Genomic DNA, 11,499 nt, shown 5'->3' on the forward strand with positions numbered 1-11,499 from the left:
AATTTCCCCAGCCTGCACCTACTTGTGACAAAGTAAGCAAGTCACACAAGCACAGGCAGGCATCAGTGATGTTTCTTTCTGTAGTCATACTCGTTTTTGTGTTGATTCACAACAAAACATGACCATGTGTGCTTGAGCCAATGCAGTCACATGTTGGTACTTATCAGCACTTAAATGACTAGCTGATAGCAGTCCTACAGTCTGATTTATCTTTGGTTAAAAAAGTGAGTGATTAGCAGGTACTTCTCTGCTCAATCATCTTTGTAAAGCAACTGTTGGTGCACTTACTATTCAGTGATTATGAATTTCTATTAATCTCTAAGCTATTTGTAATAGAATGGATTGTCTTTATAAATATTTTATTCAAAAGAAAAGTGAATCTCCAGATATATTATTTATTTTTTTATTGTATCCTATGTCTGCCATCATGGTCTGACAGCCCAGAAAAACCCAAAACCTCTTTGCTTGCTTGTCATAAACTCTGAACTCAGGACAAGTTTATCTAAAGGTTTGCAAACCTTCCATGTGAACCTTGGCTGAGTTCTGAGCAGACTGTTATCTGATTTATCTGTTTGTTGCATGGTTTTCATTAGAGTTCCTTGAATTTTTTTTAACTGAATCCTTTCTCTAAGGGAGTTGGGGGTGGGGTTATCTGTATGTCAAGCTGTCTTTCTCCTTTCCTCTTGTGTTTCAGTGACAGGGGGCAAGTCATCAAAATCAGTTTTTGGGAACTAAAGTTCAAATTTCAAGTTTAAAACTTCCTTTGAAAACCCCAGCAGAAGGCTTTATTATTTTTGGTATTATTTTTTTCTTGTTGATGAAACTGTTGGAACCTGTTTTGAACAGCATTACTTTGTTTGCAAAGTTATTTAAAATACCTGGATTTTCCTTAGCTGAATTTTGTGTTAACCTACTTTTCTCATGGCCCCAACTGAAACTCCATGATAGTGTTAAATGTATGCGTTTGGTTTCAGTGGTCTTTTAGCTGCAAGTTGTCTTAGAGTTCAGAACTTGGAAAAACTTGGTTTGAATGCTGATGAGGCAGAAATAATATGTTTGCAAGGTTTCCTACAGAACTGGAGGACAAGGCGAGAAGGTGAACTGAGTATGATGTTCGCATTCAACTCTTAAAATATTTTGTACTGTATATATCTACCTCAAAAGAGATTTATCGGGCTTAACCAATATTTATATTGTGTGTGCACAGTAATGATTGTGGTGTTAGTCCTTCTGTTCTATTTATTGGAATAGAGATGTTGTAACTCAGGGCTTTGGTTAGATATTTTTAAGTACAAACTCAGAAGTTTTTTCTAACATTTGCTGTTAGCTCTTGCCTCTTGAAATACAGCAAAGGCATGCTAGGTGTTAAGAGTGTTAGCAGAGGGAGAAGAAATGGAAAATAGCTTTAGGATTAATGATGAAGTGGGGGAGGAGAAGAGATGACATTTCTGTAAGTTTGGCCTATCTGAAGAGACTTGTATGTCATTTCGGAACAGTGCTGGGTGTTACGCTTCTATGTGAGGAGCCCGACAGTCTCAATAGCGAGTTGGGCAATTGGCAGATACAATTGCCTGCAACAGGGTATCTCCTGGGGATACTCTGGGCAATGTTAGTGCTGATGTTTAGAACTGGTTTTAGGGTAGTCCTAAACCATCCTAAGCAATGTGAACTACCTTTCTGCTGTTACACATTATAGCCCATAACAAAGCTACCTGTATAATAGGCTTATCTCTCTGATACAGCACCACAGCATACCCAGATTCCCTCACGCTTGGCAAAACGGAGCTCATCTAGACTTGGACTTTGGGCTGCAGACTGTTTTCTGGCATTATAAAAAGGTGAGCTGGGCAGGAAGGGAGGATCAAGGAAGTAGGGCAGTAGTTTGCATCCAGTGCCCACACTGAAGGTGTGGCAGTGTTTAGCCAGGTTTCGGGCAGCAGAGTGGAGCAGGTCTGGCAGGTGAGTGACAGTGGCTGCAGCTCACACTGAGAAGCTCGGCTGAGAGTCTAGCCTCTGAGCGGGCTGCAGCTGGGTAGAGTATGGAGTGACTGACAGCCTGCAATGTCAGGAATGTGTGAGCTTGAGGAAATAAAGATTGGCATGAATGCAGGAGAAGGCTGGGGGTTCCTTGCTGTTGATGTAGGCCTGCATCTGTTGAATACAGCGATTGTCTCACTTCTGTCTTCCCCAAGTGGTAGGGTTCACTTTCAAACAGTTTAGGTGGGAAACTCCCCCAAAAGAATTGTTCTGAGGACTTGACCATCCTGTAGGTGCTGGGAAAGGAAAAGCCAGGAAACTAGTAGCTGCTTGAGGCAAAATAGTTACTTGGAATTGCATATTCTTGAATAATTATTTGTATGGTTTGTTCTTAGATTCAAGTTACTTACACATTCTGTTATGACTGTTCTTCCCAATGTGCAGTCACTGAAAGCCGAGCATGCTGGTGGGTATGCCTGTTCTTCTGGCACTGATTGCTGCCAGGTGCAATTCAAGGGCATAGCTGAGGCACAGGAGACCTCTGTATGTGTCCCTGATGGAGAGCATCAGGGAAGAAGGTTGTTAGGAAGCATATATGAGTTTTTAGCATCTTACTGTGTGCTTGTAGGTAAAAACAAAGAGGAGTTATTACTAGATTTTGCAGACTATCAATTGCTCAGCTCCTTATTTGGGAACTACTGTCCTAAATATTTAACAACTGTGGAGCTGGGAGTTGTAATGTTGATTTTTTTTTTTGAGAACAAAAGACAGATTCCTTACTGTCCAATTTTATTTCAAGAACTGAAGGGATACCAACTTGCTTGTGGTTTGCTGTGATGGAGATGGAGAGGATCCCACCAGAGACAGTGCTGGCAAAGCAACTTTCAGGGGTGCTGTGGTCAGTGAGAGGTGTCAGACTGGGAGTCTTTAGAGCACAAATGCCGATTGCAAAAAGGCCCCTGTTCTGCTAAACAGATTTCTTAGAGAAGAAAGGAATAAAGGGAAAATGGTATATTTGTTCCTGACATATGCTGTTTTCTGCTGTGTTAATATGTTACTGAGTTTTTACTGTTAATATGGTACTGAGTTAGTATGTTGGAGTTCAGAAATCACCTGTGCTGTAAAGCTGAAGAAGCACTTTTGAGCAGGGATTTTGGCTCAGACAGAAGTAGGGCATCTGCCAAGATGCCTGTCTATTGTTTTCATCTGTCTAAGCTTTTTGAAATATTTTCTTTGCATACCAGTCTCAGGTGTCAGAGATTGTTGTTGTATCATCTAGCAGACCAGGATTTAGGACTTCTGTAGATAAATAGAGGGCATGGCCATTTTGATTTAAAATGGGGTTACCCACAGAAGTCTGACAGAGCATATGTGACTTGAGGTTTACTTGAATATACAATATTTAACACAGAGTCCATATGCAGTTTTAGCAAGACTTTAATCTATACTTCAGCATATTGTTACCCATCCCTAATAAGCAAATTCTTTGGTCAGAGGACCACTGTTTGGGACAAAACTTCAGGCAAATTTTCAGTGGTTGTTTAAGCACGGAGAAATTGTCTAATGTGAAGAACAGAACTGACCCAAAATTTCATTCAAAATTCAAGTCAGGTCAAGATGTAGCCCTTTCAGCACTGGAAAAGAAGACGTATTTTTTTGCTTTTCTGTCTGACAAGTTCTTATTGCAGCTTTGGTTCTTGATGCAACAGGGAGGTAGAAGAGCCAGAGCATATGCTGAAGAGCAAATAAATTTTATGCTAAGGACATGTATGTTGGGCTAACTGTGGTAGGAGTGTAGTGATTTCCTTAGTCATACCTTCCAATGATAATCCTATTAGCTGTTTGGTTTAGGTTGCTAAATCAGTCTCTATTTTGTATTAAAAACAGTCAGTCCCACTGATTTACTACGCCTATCGTGTTGAAATGTGTGTACTTCTGTAAGCATATTTATTTCCTCTACAAGTCTTATCAAGTAAACAAGCTTTAACTTTTAATTGTAGAGTCTGGAATAAGAATGTCAGCTTTAGAACTGTTTGCTGAATCCAATTATATTTTATGTTCCTGAATATTTATGTATTTTGTGTTGTTCATTGAAATGGTACTTCTCTTACGCTTTGTTAAACCTGTGATAAATTCTTCTGTATCTCACTTAAGTTGAACTGCAATGTATTCTTAATTCTGAAAAAGTATTGATCAGTACATCCTGTATAAAAATAATTTTGATGGTTTTGATTTTGCTCAATGTCAAATGTATTTTGAAGTTGGATTTTTTTATTTGTGCTATTTATACTGTGGAAGGGGACAGAGGGAGCCAGGTGAAGAGGAGTTACCTCTTGTGAGTTTGTATTTTGTGCAGTTGCTCTTCTTTCTCTTGGCAGTTTGTGCTTTATCAATCTGTCCAATTCACTTTTGTGAAACCAGGATGCCTCATTTGAACTGCAGATAAACTTGGGTTGACATGTTTCTTTCCACTCTATTCTGTGTCTATATCATTGGGGTTTTTAATCCTGAAAATAAAAGTACAATTTGAGTTAATCTTCACTGTGTGTTCTGTACTGCTGATTGTTTTGATACATGATTGATACATTGTGAGTCAATTAACATCAATTGAGCTCACTTTTCTGATGCAGAATGGTGTCATTGAAGGTTGTTTTTTGAGGTGCCACATCTTGCTGCACTTGTGTCCCATGGGTAGTCAGACCTGGACAACATGCTTGTTTTTAGGATGTGCTAAGAACCTCTCTGTGGAAGTAGTAGTGCACAGTGATTAGGAAACTGTGTATGCTTGCACTTGTGTGCATGCACAGTTGCATCTCTGCCTGAACATACTGGGATAAAAGCATGCTAATGCACAGATCCAGTTGTATCTTGAAAGGCAAGTATAAGTTTTGTGTAGCCTCTACGGCTGTAATGCAGGTGATGAAGCTCCATGGTAACGCTCAGTCAGGAAACAAAATTTTAATAATGATCCCCAGTGCCTGAGCTAATGTTAGATGTTTGTAACCTGGCGACATCAGCAAGACCCTTCTTTTGGGTTACTTTCAGCTTGCCTGTCTTGAGAATGTGGGAGTACTGGGGAGAATGGATGACCCCAATTCCCTTGTGTTTTCAGACACTTGAAACTGATGGGTGCTGTTTGTAGACTTTAGGTTTTTTTAAATCCTAAAGCTAGAGCAGGGAGTTCAGAGCTTAATCACAGCTGTCCCTACCTGTAGTCTCAGACCTTGAGGTAAGTGTGCAAGTGTTGTGGTTTAACCCCAGCCAGCAGCTGAGCACTGCACACTCTTCCCTCCCCCTGGGTGGGATGGGGTAGAGAATGGGAAGGGTAAAGTGAGAAAACTCACGGGTTGAGAGAAAGACAGTTTAATAGGTAAAGCAAAAGCTGTGCACACAAGCAAAGCAAAACAAGGAATTCATTCACTGCTTCCCATGGCAGGCAGGTGTTCAGCCATCTCCAGGAAAGCAGGGCTCCATCATGCGTAGTGGTGACTTGGGAAGACAAACACCATCACTCTGTCCCTCCATCCTCCTTCTTCCCCCAGCTTTACATGCTGAGCATGATCTCACATGGTGTGGGATATCCCTTTGGCCAGCTGGGGTCAGCTGTCCTGGCGGGGCCCCTCCCAGCTCCTTGTGCACCCCCAGCCTGCTCGCTGGTGGGGTGGGCTGAGAAGCAGAAAAGGCCTTGACTGTGCAAGCACTGCTCAGCAGTAATTAAAACATCCCTGAATTATCAACCCTGTTTCCAGCACAAATCCAAAACATAGTCCCATACTAGCTGCTGTGAAGAAAATTAACTCTCTCCCAGCCAAAAGCAGCACAACAAGCCAGACTAGACGAAGAGTGACTCACATACATAGCTAGCCGATGGTTTCAGCAGTCTGTCTGAAATGTGCTGTAGGCAGGGAGTGTGCCACTAGTTTTTACAGCATAAGTCTAATGTGAATATCATAAGCTGGCTGTGTGTGTGGTGGGGGGAAATTGATGGCTAAATAGCTTGCAGTAATGGTGTTACTTTTTTTTTCTTCCCCACTCCAGATACTGTTTCCCTAGGGCAGGAATCATATACTGCAGAGGGGACTCCGGGCACAAGTGAGCATGATTTCATTATACTGCTTCCCTAGGAGGTTTAATAGATTTTGGTTTTTTTCAGTCTGCATTTCAGCAATGCTGCACAAGGGCACGTGCGCATATATGTGCACATATATGCACAAAGTAGATACCTTTTATGAAGCGTATAATGAGACTGCAAAAACTAGACACATGTTCTGTGACAAATTTATGCATGCCCTTTATACCTAGTTTCATTGTTGCCACAAACCTGTGATTAGCTGTTCAAACAGAATCATTCCTGAATTGTACGTGGCTTAGTATTTGCCTCTTAGGAGAGACTGCTGAACCTGCATGCAGATTTTTAGCAGTGAAGGATAAACTCTTCCATGCTGTCTGAAGGAAAGCCAGCTTGAAACCTGGCGTATGCTGCAAAGTGCTCTCATTGCACATGTAGCTGGATGGTGAACAAAACGCTGGCAGGCTCTGGAGCCTGAGCAATGGTAATGTCACCGATTCTTCTGATCAGTTAGGTGACGCACCAGTCATTTGCATAGACTAGAAAAGCATTTGACCGGAAAGTGCCTCTCCATTTTAAATGTAGTAAACGGGGTCAGTTTGTCAAGTTCTCAGGTGAGCAAATGCTTGAAGAAGAAACCAAGTGGTTTTTTTGAACTGCTGCTGGTTAGCGAGTCCAGCTGCTCTTCTTGGGGACCCAGAGTGTGATGCTTGTTTCTGCTCTGAGCTGATAGCAGTGCCACCGCCTGAGTCCAGACAAAGTGGAATCTTCTGGAGAAGACGGTGAGAGTGACCAGGATCATTACCAGGTAACTTGCTATATGGATAAACTGTTAAGATACCCATGCTTAAAATCAACTTTCCCTCAATTTAGAGATTTGCTTTAAATTAAAAGCAAAGGTTGCTTAGAGTAGAAAATGGCTGGTTGTTTTTATGTCCTTTCTCATAGATCTCTTATCTGCAGTAGAAGTAAATATACATTGGGGGAAGAAGTGCAGGATGATGCAGGGTCTGCTTGAGGGAGAAGCTACTGTCAGACACATAGCTGTGTAGGTTTATATCTGCAAGTTCAACAAGAATTCTACCTCAGTGAGTAGGCACCTTTCCTTTGAGTGACCAGTGAGAACACGAGCCTGTGGCAGAACTGTTTACATGGCCAAATTTGTGAATTAAAAAGTTTTCCACATAATAACCTGTGGGCTGAAATTGCACACAGCTGTGAATTAGGTAGTGCTTCAGAGAGGTGAATATTTCTCTTGTCTACTTTGTAATGTTTTTGTTTTCAGTAGTTTAAAAATAAATCAAACTTGTTTGTTGCGAGAGACCATTGCTTAGCCTGGCATCTAATTTAGAAACAGAATTGGAACAGGGGTGATTTTGGGCTGCCATGTCTGTAGTGAGCAGTTTCTTGGTGGAAGAAAGGAAGCAACTGGCAGTACCTTAGGCACTAGTGCATCAAGGTAGCTAGCTGGTACTTGCTTAAAGTGGAAACTGTATGACACGATATCGGCACAGACTGTCCCTTTAGAATTGAGGCAGACACCTTAACTGCTGGATGAACCTTTGAAAGAGTTCTGATGACTCAGGAGATGCTGAACAACGAATGAGTTGGTCATCGTGCAAAGACTTGCAGGTTTCACTGAAATGCCCTAAAAGCTTGACTGGTACGTGCAAAGCCCAGATGGTGTCTCGTGCTTGGGTTTGGAAGGGTAATTTCTATGTTTGATCAGTTGTAGATGCCTTTGGTGTTTCATCTCTGTCATAATCATGAGGAAGTTTTGATGCTGTTAGTAGCAACACCGTTTGGGGTGCTCAGCAGAGGGGCAGCCAAACAGCAGGCCCAGCCGTGTCCCCCAGCCCCTCACTTTGTACTGCAAAAGAGCACCTTGGTACCTCAGAAGTTTTTGGAACTGAGACCCATTCCTCTTGGGTTGAAAATTTGGGAATGCAAAGTACAGAAGAAATTGAGAGCTGAGTTATTTTCTATCGTGTTGCTTCTTGCAAATACGCTTTAAGAAAAGGTAAATAAAAGACTGCCTGAGGGGATGTTCCTCCCTGCATCAAAGTCATCTGGCAAACTGGGTGGAGAAAAACATACGTTGTTTGTTCAGTGAGCTCTGTGTAAATGAGTATTAAAGATGGTAAAAATACTTTTCTTGAACTTTCTGCTACTGAGTGTCCACTTTTCTTTTTGCCTGTAGCAAATGAGCAAAGGGTTGACTTTCAGTATTCCTGAGTTTTGTGGTTTAACCCCAGCCGGCAACTGAGCACCACACAGCTGCTCACGCCCCCCTTGTCCCTCTGGTGGGACGGGGGAGAGAATCAGACGGGTAAAAGTGAGAAAACTCATGGGTTGAGTTAAAGACAGTTTAATAGGTAAAGCAAAAGCTGTGCATGCAAGCAAATCAAAACAAGGAATTCATTCACTGCTTCCCATGGCAGGCAGGTGTTCAGCCACCTCCAGGAAAGCAGGGCTCCATCATGCGTAGTGGTGACCTGGGAAGACAGATGCCATCACTCAATGTTCCCCCTCTTCCTTCTCCCCCCAGCTTTATATGCTGAGCATGATGTCATATGGTGTGGAATATCCCTTTGGTCAGCTGGGGTCAGCTGTCCCTGCTGTGTCCCCTCCCAGCTTCTTGTGCACCCCCAGCCTGCTCGCTGGTGGGGTGGGCTGAGAAGCAGAAAAGGCCTTGACTCTGCATAAGTGCTGCTCAGCAGTAACTAAAACATCCCTGAATTATCAACCCTGTTTCCAGCACAAATCCAAAACATAGTCCCATACTAGCTGCAGTGAAGAAAATTAACTCTATCCCAGCCAAAACCAGCACACTGGGTTTTCTTCCAGTTTGAAATTACAAAACCGAAAACCACTAGTGCAAGAAAGAAACAAAAAGCATCCTCAGAAAGAGAGGCTGGAGAGGTAGAAAGGGAGGAGGAAAGGTATGCAGTAGAGATGGTGCTGCAACTTGCCCTTTGGAATGGAAAAAAAACCCTCTTTTGGTTTGGGGCTGCTTTTTTGAGACAGAACAAATTACTACACGAAGTTCACTCTTTGAATCGCATCCAGTACAAAGTTCATCTGATATGCTAAATGCAGTTCCACGTTTACAAAAGTGCTGAATTTGACTTGATTGCCTCCTTTGAAGGCTACACTGGCAGCAAATAAAATACAACGTGCCAGGCATTTCTCCTGAGAAAAATAACAATTGCTAGTATTTCAGCCTAAATATCTCAAATGCCAACAGGTTTGGGATTTTTTTTTTCCCCTCTAACTTTGCATTTCTTAAAAGAATCATGATTTGAACTCTGAAGTGTTAGCAGCGGCCAGCTCATCCTGTGTGATAGTGGTTATTGCTGGAAAATGTGCTTTAGCCATTGCCAAAACAAAAAAGTGTATCACAAAGATAATCCTCTTCTGGCCCTCCATAAATCTGTCTTGAAAACTGCCCTTAGGAACAGGACTGTCTGAGGATGAATGGCACAAGCTGTCTCGCCACATTGCTGCCTTTGTTGCACACCACAAATGTGTTTATAGAGTGATGAACTGGTATTTCTACACTGATTTTCCCTCCCCCATATGCTGGATATGTTCACTGGGCAGCCATGCACAATGTTGGCAATAACACTTGAAACCTAATGAAGTTTTACAGGCTTTAAGATTCAAAATGAATCCAAAACTCAGTGTAAATTGCTGAAATGGTATGTCCACAAAGGAAGAGCAAGGCTGCTGCAAGGATAGCTTACACTAGCAACAGCTAATGCAATTTGGAGGATCCTAGTAACTCCTACCAGGTAATGGTTTGTTTTCTTACTACCTCTGGACAGAGACCTCTGGACAGAGATTTGGCACTGCCATCTTCATGCCATCCGGATTTTGCGCACAATGGGGATTGTGTTCTCAGACGGTTGTTTGACTGCCATCTCCTGGAAAGAATTACTAAAAGCTGGGCTACTAAAAATTGTTTATGGCAATAAACTAGATAATTACAATCTTTTCTTCTTGCATTTATTGCCAAGAACAAGGACTTTTGAGTAGCTTAATTTCCTTTCTGCATTTAGTTCCTTCCTCCTGTCTTGGGGCTAGGTTTGTTCTCTTTCTAAGGCTGAAGGATAATGATAATGCAGGCAGTGTTAATAACACACACCAGGGAACCGGCTTCTCAAGATCATGATTATAGTGAAATTCTGTTTACCCAAAAGTGAGATGAAAGAGAATTGGCCAGTGAATTTGTTCTGTGCTGTGTTACTATACTGCAATTCTCAGAACAGAAGAGGCCGTGGAAGCTGTTATAGCAATGCTTTTAGCAGAGAATGAGGGAAATGAGCTGAAAATCAAGCTTCCAGAGGACACTGGAGCTCCCAGCAAATGCGTGTGCTTCTGTAGATGGCTAACAAGCAGTTAACTTGAAATCCTGGTTTTCCTGCCCCACTGACTGTGGCTGGTTAGGATGCTTTAGAAAAGATAAGAAGGAAAATCTTTTTTACTGTCCTTATGCCCACTGAAATGTAATGTTTCGTAGACAGGTATGTACTGCTGTCCGCCCCTGCCTCCCAAGGGGCACTGGTCAGTAGATCCAGAGGTTCTCCAGTGCGGTGTCCCAGGTCTCTACCACGTCCTTTCTCACTGTTAGAGATGTGCAGTTGCCCTGTCCTGCTCCCAGGATCTTGCTTTGCTTGGGTCTGTATGGTTTTAATGGTCTTCATGCACCCTGTGTGCCTATGGAACTGATAGGTGGGATTTCCTTTGCTGGTTTCAAGCCTTGCCAAAATTAAGAAAAGTTCTGGAAGTGAAGAACTCAAATAACTTGTGGTGTTATGTTTGTTTAGAAGAAAAATATGACTACCTTCTAATATACTGAAAATTACAGTGGTGATCATTATACCTGCCCAGATCACAGAGGTGTTGCACTACATTCATTAAAGCTTGAGAGAGTCTCCTGCTGTGGCACGGAAGACTGCAAATATGTAGACCAACATGGGCTCTAGGCTAACAGACCGAAACCGAACTGCCACGTACAGACTCAAGAATGCCTTCTGCGAAGTGCAGGGGTGCATGTCCCACCTGGCTCTTCCTGCAGGCACGAGTGTGACACACCTCCGTGGGGCATGTGGACCCCCAGGGTCAAAGTTAGGTCCAAGCATACACTCTGAGATACCATCTCCAACATTTCAGGGCACCACACCTTATTCTTCTCTTCTTGAAGACTCCTGTGTGTGGTAGGACAGGAGAAGAGAGGCAGGTTCGTAGCTTCTTATGTTAGGAATCTAAAGCCCATGCTCAGACCTTTCTCTTGTGTCTGTCTTGCTTGATTCCTGTCAGTCAGGACACATCTGCTCTGCCCATTGAGTCTCATCATTAATGCTGACGCTGTTGTTTTCCTAACTCGGAGGTAGCTGGCACATGTAGTCGTGTTCCCCAAGAGAGTTTAATTAGATTAGGTATGGCTTTCT

Source organism: Pelecanus crispus, chromosome 1, assembly GCF_030463565.1.
Source record: "Pelecanus crispus isolate bPelCri1 chromosome 1, bPelCri1.pri, whole genome shotgun sequence".
Lineage (NCBI taxonomy): Eukaryota > Metazoa > Chordata > Aves > Pelecaniformes > Pelecanidae > Pelecanus > Pelecanus crispus.